The following is a 14189-nucleotide window of genomic DNA, read 5'->3' as shown; positions in this document are numbered from 1 at the left end:
TTGCAGGAAATTAAATTGTACAACTTCTTGTTCTTGCTTCCCACCACCGTACATCCTCTGCAAACCCAGTACCATCACCGTATGGCTATTCCAGTGGCCAAAATCCTACCCGTACGGACTTCATTCAAGGGAAATGTTGCAATCATTCATTGTAACTCCAATCTGCTAATCGAACCATTGCGTCCCAGGAACATTACAGTTCACAACACTATTGAATCAGCACTAACAATCACATAATGCAAATTATAGAATATCAGTCACATTTTGGGGGCTATGTTTCTCAATCTGACCATTCGATATTTCCAAATATGTCTTGCCAAACCTAATTCTCTGAATCCTCTCCAAACGGTTTTGTCAGATCTATTACAGATCAAAAGTTATGATCATTTCCGTGAACTATCAAAACTGTCATGACAATTATGAAAAGATTACAGCATTTCATCACCAATAAATACCACATGTCAAAGTCTTCTTATAAACATTATAAAATGGTATCCATAAAGCCTTAATTAAAATGTTTATAAAGACTTTATGTTATGAAAGGAAATGGACAAAGGAAAATGACTGTGAACCATTAATCAAAGGAAAGGAGTTTTAATTTATGATAATTTCCAAGAATCAGTTGCCCGAACTGAATTGAAACTGACAAGGGAAAAGATAAATATGCCAGTTGAAGATAGAATTGGGGTAATGACTTTCAAATCCTTTCTTTTCCAAGACTTGGTGCTAGAGAAGAGAGAGCCATTTTTATGATTTTTATGATTTGTTGTGTTCTAGGGTTCCACTGTTTGGGCAGACTGCGTGCTGCGTGAGAGGAGGAATTTTGATTGTATGAAGGGAGAAGTTTTCTATTGTAATTAGAGATGCCTACTTTTATTTTAGTTTTCTTTTCTAGTTTTATGAAAATAATTTGATCAGCAGTAGTATTTAGAAGTAGTATTGTTTTTGAGTTGAATGATGATTTCATCAGTTTGAAGACTATGTGCTTCAGATTGTTCTCATTCTTGGTTTATGTGTGAATCGAGACTGAATAATGGAATCGAGTTCTACTATATTCATTTATTGCAAGGGCTATTTATTGTTTGTTTAGTCTTTACTTTTCTTTCTAAGTGCATATATGGATGAGAAGATTGTATGCTTCCATTGTTGTATGATGAGTCCTTTATTTCTATTTTAGTTGTAATAATTTGCCCCCTATCCAAGAATAGTGCGGGTAAGCCTTCACTTTCAGGTTAAAAGCTTTCTTAAATCTTATTCATTGTAAATCTAATCGGGGAGTTGTACCCTGTAAAATTCAAAGTGCGCTTGCATAATTCAATGTCAAAGCGACCCAATTGTTGGTATCTTTTTGCATCTTCATTTTTGGACAAATAAGAGTTATTTTGATGGTTTATTGTGTGAAGACAAATTTTTTTACCAACAAGATGTAAGTACCTACACTCAACAATTTCATATCTTTTATCTTAGGTCCAAATTATATGAGAATGAAAAACAAAAACTTGCAAGGTGCATTAATGGGTTTAAGTATCACATTCAAGATTAGTTAACTTTGGTGTCAATGGAATCAATCCATAAAGTTTACCAACTTACCCTCAAGATTGAGGAAAAGCAAAAGAGGAAAGGTGATCAAAATAATAGAGGAGAAAGAGGAAATAGGTTTAGAGGAAGAAGTAGATTCTTTGGAAGAGGAAACTATCCTAGGCAACAAGGAGAGAATCTAGTAGCAGTCAAGGGGCAGAGAATGACAATAGTAGTATGTAATAACCCTTTCTGGATATTTTACTAAAAACTCGTGATATTAACTTGCAGATTTAAATCTAAACAATAAACCAATATATGATACAAATTCTAGAACCTTAACCAATTTGTAAACCAAAGATTTGCATACAAGGAAGCTCAAAAAACTTTGTTTTATTTCTCCAATATTCAAAAATTACATATATAAACCAGGAATTAACACAAATAACCACCAAATGTGTTACTACATTATACAACAGCAATATAATAACATGCAACTATCCAAAAGATCCAATCTTATAAACAATAAAAACAATGAGATTAGCAATATAGATAAAACCTGTAAGAACGCTAGGTTTGCGTCTAACCTCCAAAGCTTTTTCAAGTGTTTGCGTCCTTGAAGAGATAACTAGTAACTGTTTCTAGCTCCCAGATTAATATTTGTTTTAAATATTATAATCTTCATAACTTCCCATGTGGAGCTTGTTGTACCTTTATTACTTTTCCCAATGTGTTGCACACTCTTTTAAGCAATGTGAGATAAAGAAGCTTTTTTGTCCTTTAAGTGAACATAGTAGCTTTTTTAAAAATAAAGTGACAAGTTAAATAAACTTTAATAGTCACTTAGTCAATAAACCATATAATCATCAGGCATTAAAATAACTGATCAAACGAACTCGGATAAGCATGTGCAATAGCTCATTGGAAAGCTCTCGGCGAGACGCTTCCAAACCAACACTAGAATATCAAGAATACTGAGCTCTGTTTACTTACTAAAAATAGTAAGTATCTGAACAACCTACCAAAACTGCTCTAATGGGTCTTAAATTGGAAATGTCTATGGCAAACCTCAAACTGAACCTCGTAAAGAACCTTTTCGTCCCCGAAAACTAGGCGAAGTGAGTTGGCAACACAGAATTATAATGTCCCAGAAAAAAGGGACATTACAAAGCCTCCCTTCTCAAAGATTGCTTGCTCTCAAGTAATCTACTCATACCTGCAGAAATCAAATGCTAGGATCCCATACTCGCCTTGAGAACGAGATTCTACTCCTCAGCCGATGTAACCCGGCATGCATCTTCCCAAATCCAGAATGGTGAAATAGTACAATAGGAATCGACATGCCAAATAACTGAATGCCAAGATTCCAAGGCTCATCATTAAGGGACACCAACTGCCATGTGTTGCTGCCTAGTGTACCAATACCCTTAGTCAAAATGAATGCCTCACTCCATGAGTGACCCTGTGAGTCTCTACTATCAAGTGATGATGGGAGCTCGGCAATATACCAATATCCACCCCAAGATGATAACGACCAAGCTCTCCTCCTAGCTCCCCGATAAAAGGCAATGTATAGGGATGCTCACCCTGGATCCCAAGTGAGAACTCGTGTGCTGTGTGCGATACCACTGACCAGCTCCTGTAATATCTATACCACTGTACCACTCCTACAATAACTGTACCAATGCAAATGACAGATCCGGCCAATCTGACTCCACCACTATATCACCCAGGCGAAAACGAAGTAATCCTAATCTCTGGAACTCTGATGTGTCAAAAGGCTGAAACATACAAATCATAATCATATGACCGTGTAACAACACAGCATAATCCTACATTAGCACACCTCCTAAACCTTCTCCTGATGCATATGTTATAACTACAAATTCCTTTTGTTAGTCAGGTACTTTTAGTATGAGAGTTGTGGTTAGCTTTTCTTTCAAGTATTCAAAGGTTGTTTGACATTTTTCTATCCATACAAATTTCTTTCCCTTCTCTGAAGTGATGTAATCGGGTAAGCTATCTTGGAGAAGTTCCTCACAAATTTCCTATAAAACCCTGCCAACCCCATAAAACTTCTAACTTCTGTCACATTTTTAGGTATGGGTCATTCCTTAATTATTTTGATTTTTGACGGATCTATGAGTATACCCTAAGCTGATATAATGTTCCCCAAATACTGAATTTCCTTTTGATAGAAAGTGCATTTAAACAGTTTTCCATATAATTTATGTTCTCTTAACCTTTGCAAAACTTTTTCCAGATGTTTTTGGTGTTCTTTCTCGTTCTTTGAATGGATTAGAATATCATCTATAAAGACCAGCACAAACTTATCCAGGCAATCTTGAAATATGCTATTCATTAAGTTCATAAAAGTTGTTGGGGCATTGGTTAACCCGAACGGCAACACTGTAAATTCATAATGTCCATACCTAATTCTAAATACAGTTTTGTGAATATCTTCGTCCTTAATACGAAGCTGGTGATATCTTGACCTCAAATTAATTTTTGAAAACACAGTTGCGCCATTCATTTTATCAAAAAGATCATCTATACTAGGAAGTGGATACTGGTTCTTGATGGTAACCTTAGTGAGCATTCTGTAATCTATGCATAATCTCATGGTCCAATCCTTCTTCCTAACAAACAACACTGGGGCTCCCCATGGTGAAACACTGGGCCGGTTCAATTTCTTGTTTAACATATCTTGTAGTTGTATATGCAACTCCATTAATTCTGTGCTAGTCATTCAATATGGTGCCCGAGAAATGGGTTTTGCTCTTGGTATCAAATCTATGGTAAAATGAAAGGCTCAAGAAGGTGGTAGACTAGGGAGTTCTTCAGGAAACACATCTTGATAATTCTTTGGATAGGGATATTTTTCTTTGAAAGATTCCTTTAACTTTTCTCTGATTTTCCCATCTTCAAAAATGTAGTCATCTCCATATGTGGTGTTTTTAGGTTCTCTATGTCCTCAACTCTAACTACAAAGATCTCACAGCCTTTTCTTCCATATTCTTAAGTTGCATGGGAGATATTTGTTTTGATTTAATTTCATGTTTAATCCCTATAATGCTAGTGGGTCTACCTTGATCATCCAAACAATTTACAGTTTTGGCAAAACAATCCACCTTGGCCTTGCTCACTGAGCCAATTAATGCCTATGATAATGTCGTAAGACCCGAGAGGTGCTACATAAAAGTTCAATTCCGTTAAAAAATTTGGAAAATCAACGTAAGCCTCAAACAGACATTGCTCTGCCTTAGCCCTTGACTGGTTTGCATATTCAACTATCCATGGTCTTGCCATAAAACTAGATTTTTTGGAAATCTAATTAATAGTTTAGGTGATATAAAATATTGAAAAGTCCCAGTATCAATTAAAATGGAGACAGGGTTCCCGTAGATCTTACCCGGAGTTTCAATCGGGCCTATTTGTTGTTCTTCTTGTCTATTGTCCAGGGCTACATGGATCCTTTGTTGATAAACTTGTTGTTGTTGTGGAAGAGGTGGTCATTGCAGCTGATTGGTGTTGGGTTTGACGGGGCATTTATTAGCATAATGATCTCCACAAGTGAAACATCCTAAAGGTGGCCCCTTCCTTTCATTACCCTTATTATTCTTACTTGTACTAAAATTACTTTTAACATCCTTGACTCTGTTTCCTTTTGATTCTGGCTTGCTATACTTGAAATCTTTAAATTGTTTTTTCTGAGATCTAGTATCAGCACCTTCTATATTCCAGTTTGTTTTCCTTTTATTATCCCGGATGGAGTCATCCTTCTTGATTTTTTGTGTTTTTGCCGAACAGCATTCTCTAGAGCTTCCTCCATAGTTCGAGGAGTGAGAACATCAACTGCTCCTCCTATTCTGTTATTCAGACCCATAATGAATTTTCTCACCTTCAGATTGCTGATAGGGTGGTACATACTTCAATAGTCGAGTGAATTTACAATCATATTTCCCTTGCTTCAAGTTTTGAAAGTCCAGAAGTTTTTGGTCATAAAAGGTTTGGGGTAGCCAGCAATTTCTAAAAAATGGTTACAAGCTTCTCCCAAGTAATTGTTGTTCATTTTTTACAAATGTTCAAATGAAGGAAATATATGCTTATTACTTTCAAAGTAATTCTCAGAAAATACATCAAAGAAAAGTATTTTATTCATTTTGAAATAATGTTCAATATTTGCATGATGGAGTAAATCATTACAGAAATTAAATGCTGAAAGTAAATTTCTCCCACACATCTGACTGTGAGAATATTCTCTACATGCTGATATACATCTATACCTTACTGAAATCAATAACTGAATAGAAGGGAAAAAAGAGAAAGGATCATGGGCACCAGTCATTGCCTGTAATGACTGGTGATGTGGCATCCAACTGCGTCCATCCTCTTGTTGCTCCAGACATGGCCCGTTCCGTGCTTCCAATTCCTGTATTCACAAAGAAGAGAACGGGTTAGATCCAATGGATCTAAACAACGCTGATGACTCTCTCAAATCTCTCATTTACCATCCCACATGTTATTCATCTCAGTAAGATACAGATATACACCAGCAAGTAGAGAGGCCGATCATGAAATACAAAAGTATTAAAGGAACAATTCATTTTGTTTTGAAACCTTTTACTGATAAAAACTGGTGAAAATGGGAGAAGTATAGCAGCAATAATGAAAGACACGGTGACAAGATTCAGATACAGCAAAAGATAACCATTTCAACCAAGTGAAAAGAATGTGTCATACAGGTCAAAATGCAAACTGAAGCAAGATAATAGTCATAGACTTACAACAGGTTACCAACAGAAAAGCACAACATTCAGAATAGAGATAAATGTGGCAAAATGTAACTATTTTTCAGCATTCAGCAACTCTCATGAAATCACAGGTTTGAATAATATAAAAGGATGCTATGTAAATACCAGAAGGAAAAAGGGGGAAATACGTTACAGCAATATACTATTGATGCAATGTGATGCTCAGAAATTTCTACTAAAATCTTTCCTGACATGAAAAGTCATACACAGCCAAAAGAGAGCAAAGTGTAACTAAAATGACATTCTCAGATAGCAGTGAACAATCAAAAAAGCATATGAAATCAGGTCATGAATTGAACGTAACCAGCATAAATGAATAACTGTCAGTATTTCACGAACATAATACAGGGGCTGAAAGTATGCGACATTTCAAAGGGAAAAAATTACTGGTCTAAAACTGAGAGAGGTGTTCAGTTTTTAGCAAATTACTAGCAAACAGGTTACCAACAGATCTGATACATTTTCTAAGAAAGAAATAAGCAATTTTACCTTCAGCAAAGCATGATAGAACATAATAGAAATGGATCTACAGGTTTTATACCAACAGATATGACCATGAGATAACTCTAAGACACCTTCATGCAAAAGATAGTCACTTCAAAGGATGGAGGAAATGGTAAGTGGGTTCCTTGTAGACAAAAAAACCCTCATATAAAATGACAGATCTGGGGTTAATGTTACGGGTATTCTTCCAGTTTTGAAGCCCGTGTAAGGAGAAATAAATAAACAGTGGCAGCTCTCTTATTACATCACAAGCCCTTATGTCATTTTCAAAGGAAAGGGCAAAATCACGCTACCATGGTTAGAGCTTTGGAGAAATAACCAGCTGTAGTAAGGGTCAGCAGGTTAATTCTGTTTTACTCTTTAAAAATCTGCAGTAAACTCATATATGGAGGCCTCAATACATCCAAGGCATAAACCCGTTAAGAGCAAGTAACAGAGATCAAGTCATGAAGAACTTTCAACAAGGAAACATTACTTCTGAGAGTCATTTTCTGCTAAAACATTTTTGATGAAAATTTCATATACAACAAAAGAAAATCTATGGAAAGTGGACATCTGAAGGAAAACCTCTATATTGCATACCGTAAGCTCTGAATCTCCAGCAGCATCAAATATGGAAGTTTGCTTCTAGAAGAACCCAGCGGAAATAAGAAAAGATCCCACGAAAATAGTAATTTTCGTTCATAACAGCAAAGTAAGATAAATGGTGCGCGGAACTCAGTAAATCAATAAGAAACCCACAAAAAATGAAACAGTTTTCGGCTGCTATGACACCATAATTCCAGTCAGCGTCCTCATAACTCTTCCAACTCACGCTGCAAATCATGGCGTCTAAACAGAAAAAATCGGATGACCATTTGCGTCCTTCTTCAGGAGAAAATCGCAAGATTTGCAGGTGCCTAGGGTTGAAAGAAACCCTTAGTTTTCTTACGCAAAGTGCAAGTCTCTAAGATGAGATTAAAAACCAAGCAATTGCCTTTCCTTTACAAAACTCGCCCTTTATCAAAGTTGATAAATTTTCGGGTCCGCCCATAGATCAGGGGAGTTCGATATTTATTTTTTTTGCACAGCTTTGATAATGCGATTTGCATTACAAATTATGTCTTTGCAAAATTGATAAATTTATTATGCTGAAAGGGTTGGTTTATAATCAACTTAAAATATAATATTTTAAGGTTAATGCAAGAAAAAATGAGATAGACTCCTAATAAAGACTTCTTTTGATTATTATTTTAATTGCATAGATATTTTGATTGTAATTATTATTTTAAATAATTGATAGCCTTATAAGTCAATTATTAAAAAAAATAATAAACATTCATGCAATTAAAAATAATAATAATTAAATATAGAGTCAAGACAAGAAAATGGAGAAATCGGTATTTTTTTTTTTTTTTATAAAAAAAAAAATGCCAAATTTTAAGGGGCAATCTCAGTTGATATTTTTAGAGGCCCAGTTCAGACTGAAGAGTTCAGAGTGTATAAAGGAGTGATTTGTGGCAGTTTGGGGGACATTCTTTAGACTTTTCTTATGCATGGATGGTAGAAGCTCAGTTTGAGATATTTGGGGCATATTTTTGGAGTTTTTAGAGGTCATTAATAATGAGTTAACTCATTATTTCGACCCAGCTTTTCTGCTTGGCGGCAGTTGTATTGTTTATATATACTCCTCTTATTTTATGAGGAAGGGGTTCAGATTTGGAGAAGAAGGGCTTATGTGATTCCCATCCTTAGCATTTCTTTTTTTTGGTTTTTCTGATCCATATGCAGATGTACTGTTTTTTTTAGGCCTTTGATGGAAATAAAGTTTTCATTGGAACCAGTTTTGGAGCTGACAGATTTAGCTGTGTGCGTTAAGGTGATTGATGTTATTCAAATTGTGTTTTAAAAATAGGCCTTTCTGAATGATGTCTTATCTTGTACCTTCTTTATCCAAATAGCTGTTCATAGGTTTTTGAGTTGTGTTTTTTCTTCAAGTTCATAAACCTTCTCTTGAATTATTAATATGAATTAGCGGATTTTCAAATAAGGTTTCTTGTGAATGTCTTGTCAAATCTTTCATTGTGTCTCAAGTATAGCAGTAACCTGTGTTATCAATTTTGGTGTATCACCTTACTTCTTTAAGTTTTCCGTGTTTTAGGTTATCTTTTTACCCTTTTCCATCTGAAAGTTTCAATTCTCCATTAGTATAAGTAAGGTATAAGATATATCATACAGGAACCGGCCTAGAATCCGGAGGTTCAGCCAAGTTTTAAGTTACCCACAACTTTTGGCTGATCCCATGTTTCTCAAAAATCGCCGCGAGTTTTAAGACTTAAGGCAAATTTTTAGGGTGCAGATTTTGGAGATAACAGTAATCTCAGTGGTTTTGATGTTTTGGTCAACTTTGGTGTTTCCCCACCAGGTTGCAGCTTCTCCAGTAAAGTGGTATATCCCCCAAACTGCTTTTGAGGGTTCTAATAAGTTCCTGATTTCAAAATATTGTTCCATTTAAATTAACTAAGCTTTTGCATCCTCTTCGGACTTAGAACCAACAAATTTGGGTGGTTTTATTTTCTTAATATCTACTGACAAATCAGCCACTATTTCTTGTTTCTTTTGTTTTTCAGTTTGAATGGGTGAAGAGGTTTTCTTATTATATCTAGAGACTTTTGTCTCTGTTCTAAGAGGAGGTGATGATTGTGTTTTCTCATAGTTATGCCCCATCTAGGCTGCCATCTCATTGATTCTCCTTTCCATGTTATCCAACTTCAGTTGCATTTCTTGCAAAATCTAAAGTAACAAATCAGTGGACGATTGAGTGTTTTCACGAACCATGTCATGATCTGCAATGTTCTCATTGCTGTTCATTTTGTTTGTTTACTGGTTTAAGCTATGAATTTGCAAAATTTTATTGAATCTATATTTTTTTTTTAAATGTACCTACAACCCAAAGAGCTTTGCAAATACATAAAACACATAAATTAACCCAATTTATTTATTTAGGCTGCTACATTCATGGCAGCCTTATTTACAAAAATTTCCTCTATTGAGGATGTTTACATCATAAAATCTAATCTTGGTTCTCAGTATTTAGTCAAAAATTTCCTCTATTGAGGATGTTTACATCATAAAATCTAATCTTGGTTCTCAGTATTTAGTTCTGACTCAAATCTATACATATCCCGCACCATCCTGTATTCAGTTATGACTCGAATTTTACACCCCTTCACCATTTCATTTTTATATTTATATGTACGTATATATATAGATATATTAATATTATAACAATATGATGAAAGATCAATTAAAATCCCTTGAGGTATACTTTTGTATTTTAATTAGATTATTTTATGCTTTCTTAGATTATTTTCTTAATAGCTCATGCGGGTCCCACAAATGTATCATGTGTTCAAGTCGTTGTGTCCTTTCCAAAGAAGTTTAAGATCATACCTGTTGATCCTGATGACTAAACTAAGTGAGCATCCCAATCCGATGATCTCATTTAGCAATGCTTCCCCCCTCTTCATCTTCTCCTGAAATCACCCAAGAAAACACTTTCGCCATAATAACAATTCTATAATAATTTCATATAAACATTTTAAAAGACCTTAAATTATTAATCATAATTTCAAATCAAGCAATTGCTAACCATCTTCATTAACAATTAATACAACGTATATAAATAACTTCCTATTTCACATGATCATGAAAGAATAATCCGTTAAATCCAACGGTTATGAACAAATTTAAATTAGATCAAAATTTTGGGATGTAACAGCGTGCGACTGTCCAAGGACAGTCCACCGCTGCCAAGGCAACATACGCTGCCCTTGGGCAGCGTGGCTTGACCGCACCCCATTTTGGGGACAACGATAATTAAATCACTTTATAAAATTTCATTGATTTTTATTAAATTATATTATTAATACTATTTTTAAGGATTTTAATATTATTATTATTAATAATTGTTGTTGTTATTTTATTTAATAATTGTTATTTTATTTTATTTAATAATTATTAATATTAATAAATTAATATAATTAAAAATATATTATTTTATTGATATTTGGATAATTGTTATTATTGATGATTTAATAATGATTAAAAAAAATTAATAATAATAGTTAATTATAAAGTTATTATTTACTTTGGGAAATTGATTTGTATTAGTAGGTATGCCAATTTGAGTTTTAAAATGTAAATTTTGGTTGTAAATCAAATTTATTTGTGCTTTCAAAATCAAACAAGATTGATGAAATTACTCTATCAGTTGTATGTTTTTCTTTTGATGATTCGAGAATCAAAGTAGTTTTGATACTTTGGTAATGAAAACTAGAACCTTCTTTGTACATTGAACATTTTTGTGTTTTGAAAACCCTATCAAAATATAATACTTTGAAAAGACAAAGACTGTAATGTGTATTGAACCTTGTGTTTTGATAACGAATTGAACTATGAAACAATGGTTTAAACAACGTTATATAGTGAATCCTCTGAGATTTTAGTGAACTCGGAAACCATAGTGAATTTGGCAACTAATGAAATAGAAAACTGAAACCCTGGTTGTTATTTAATCTTTGTGTTTTGAAAACAAAAATGAGAACTTGAAAACCTATAAGTGGAAATTAAACCTTTGTGTTTTCATAACTTATGGTATTGAGAAAGTTATATTGTATGTTTAGTATGCGACGTGTGGTTTACTTATGTTGGGTTTTGTGGTTGACTTAGTTCTTTGAACAGTTATTAGGATGTTTACCAGAGGCTTGGGGGTTTGTTCTGTGATGTCATGATGATGTTTTTGTTATGATCTTTTATACCCAACCATGGTGATGTGTCGTGTGTTTCTATGATGAGTTTGATCTAATGATGATTGTTGCTTTCCAGTATTCTTGTGTGAAATTGAGGTGGATAATGTGTCTTTCTTGATATAACCTTTGAGTCTTCAATCAGTTATCTTTGGTTTACTTTTTAGTTGCTTATATAGGACTGAGATGATTATGTGATTTGTTTTGGTGATGTCATGTTGTGACATGGATTTGGTTTATGTGTACTTGATTTTGGATCATTTCTATTAGGATGATTGTATTGGTGGAATATGTGATTATGATTAGTGATATTTAAGTGTTTTCTAATTACTTGTTTAAGAACTGATGTGTGGCATATGGTCATTTGAGATCTTTTGCTTTTGCTAAGCTTAGGGTAGGTTGTTGGGAAGTGGTTTGCAATGGAAGCCGAAGCCCTAAAGAGGCTACCTGGGTAAACAATTTGTAGGTTGTTTTAATAAGTGATAACATTTCAATAACTGGGTTTAAAATGAATTAATAAGATATGGTACCACATAAAGTCACTAGGGGGCTAGAGTCCTGAGAGACTGCTAGGGTAACCTTAGAGTTGACTCGTCAATATGCCTTGTCTATACGAAAGGATACTAATGCCGCATAGAGACACTAGGGGGCCGGAGTCCAAAGAGGTTGCTAAGTTAACCTTAGAGTTGGCTCATGCAATGACACTTGCCCACTTACATAGTAGATTTCCTACATGTCTTTGTTGCCTCTAGGATTACTTGATACATGTCTCTTGATACCCTTTGAGATACTTTACTTTCCTGTGATTTCGTAAGCCTAGGTGTTGGTTTTGACTTGTGAGTTTGTTATCTTGTTTAGGACTTGAGACTATCTCCTTAGTGCGGTGGGATTGGACCTTTTTGGGTTTCACGAGGTTGGGTGGTAGTGAATTTTCTTATACCATTGAGATCTGACTATTGAATTTCGTTGTTGGATGTGTCTGTGCAGATGTTCCTTTTTATCTGATCTTATATTTCTATTGGATGGTTAATCTTAGTATATTGTATTTGATTTCATAGATCTTACGAGATGATGTAATCTATTTCATGATGTATATTATTTTAGCCTTTCATACACTGTGACCTATACAGTGGATGATTGTGCATTCTGTTTATTGCCAAGTGGCATCCTATAATTGTATATTATTTAAATGAATTTGTACTTGTAGTTATTCTTTAATGTGGATGTGTTATATATTGGTCTTAGTATTAATTAAACTTAAATGTGATTCAATGTCATGGGACCCTTAAGAATTGTAATTTGTTTTATGGTATGTGTTTATGTAAATGTAATTTATGCTTCCGCTATATTATATCTATTGTTGATAAGTTATTATCTTTTAAAAAAAAAGTTTGAGAAACTTAGTGAAACTTTAGTTTAATTTCTTTTGGGTCACATGGCAGGGCGTTACATTTGCCCTCTCAATGATACTTGCTTATTTTCCATAGAGTAGCAATTACCAAAGGATTTTTTCCAAGTTAATCCCAAAGCATCAGCAACCTTAGCAAGCATGATATTGTCAAAGGCCCTAGAATCTAGGACACAATTGCTTAGCTTGAAACCATTGATCAGTAGGGATTAATAGAAAGGTCCAGTCTTACCTAGAACTGAGGATGGAATATTTTTTAATTCAAGGGCAATCAAAGAGATTGAGTGGGCTATGATTCTTTGACAAATTTGCTAAGTCTATCAAACTGATCTGGATATGCTCGTAGGTATTCTATCTCAAGCATCTAGATTTTGGTCTTCTTAGCATGATCTATGATATCAAAATCTTGGAAAATACTAGCCAAGGAAGCATTGAAATAGTATTAGCATTAGGCACGTTGGGCTTCAAAATACCAGATGGAGTAGAATGATAAACACTTGATTTTTTACTAGGTCAATAGGTAGGCTGGCAAAGTTGTTCCCCTCTTTGCAATGGTGACAAGTGTTTGAGGAGTATCCATCTTCTTTAGAAGCTCTTCTTGTTGTTGAGTCAGCTTTGTTTGCAAATGCGCCATGACCGCGTAGGCTTGTACAAAATCATTCTCATGTTCTTCATCACCATATTGGACGTATCCAATAGTAAAGTCATTGAATGCTTGATTACCTTCATGATAGAGAGCAGTATTATCCTCGAGAAGATAATCATCTTGATTGTCATTAGTAAGATCAGCTTCATAATAACCAAGGGCTGAGTTACTTGGTGGTGCTTCAAGTGCAAGCCTCTTCGGAGGAGGAGGGAACTTATTCTGGTTCTTGGCAACATAGTTATTTGTAGAATTAGGATATGGCCATCTTGGAATATCCTTATACAAAGCAGCAAATGACCCTTGAGAAATTTGCTTCTTAAGAGCAAGAAGTTCATTTGACAATTTCTAATCTAGTGGATCAATTCAGCATGATGAAGAAGATTTTGTATCAGAATTATTTTTGAACCGATTGGAATCCATAGGGATCTTTCCAGCATGTATCAAGTCACTTCAATTTTTGTCGCCAGAGTTTGTGCATGAGTCAAGGTAATAGAAGAAGCCCTTCTCGGCAA

At 34.5% G+C, this 14189-nt stretch overlaps 1 long non-coding RNA gene across 1 annotated transcript in view; it reads right to left on the bottom strand.

Annotated features, from left to right (window-relative positions):
- The window catches only part of LOC149560807 (uncharacterized), a 57418-nt gene extending 46742 nt beyond the window's left edge, over positions 1-10676 (bottom strand). Inside the window, exons 1-2 of the long non-coding RNA XR_016363383.1 lie at positions 10269-10676; positions 5870-5950 (exon numbers count right to left, since the gene is read on the bottom strand). This is a non-coding gene — a long non-coding RNA (uncharacterized LOC149560807). The remainder of the gene's footprint in view (positions 1-5869; positions 5951-10268) is intronic.
- Between the last annotated feature and the right edge of the window lie 3513 nt (positions 10677-14189).

Source organism: Cupressus sempervirens, chromosome 4 (assembly GCF_028749045.1).
Source record: "Cupressus sempervirens isolate cs-2001-9-10 chromosome 4, ASM2874904v1, whole genome shotgun sequence".
Lineage (NCBI taxonomy): Eukaryota > Viridiplantae > Streptophyta > Pinopsida > Cupressales > Cupressaceae > Cupressus > Cupressus sempervirens.
This window is presented reverse-complemented; position numbering and strand designations above follow the sequence as displayed.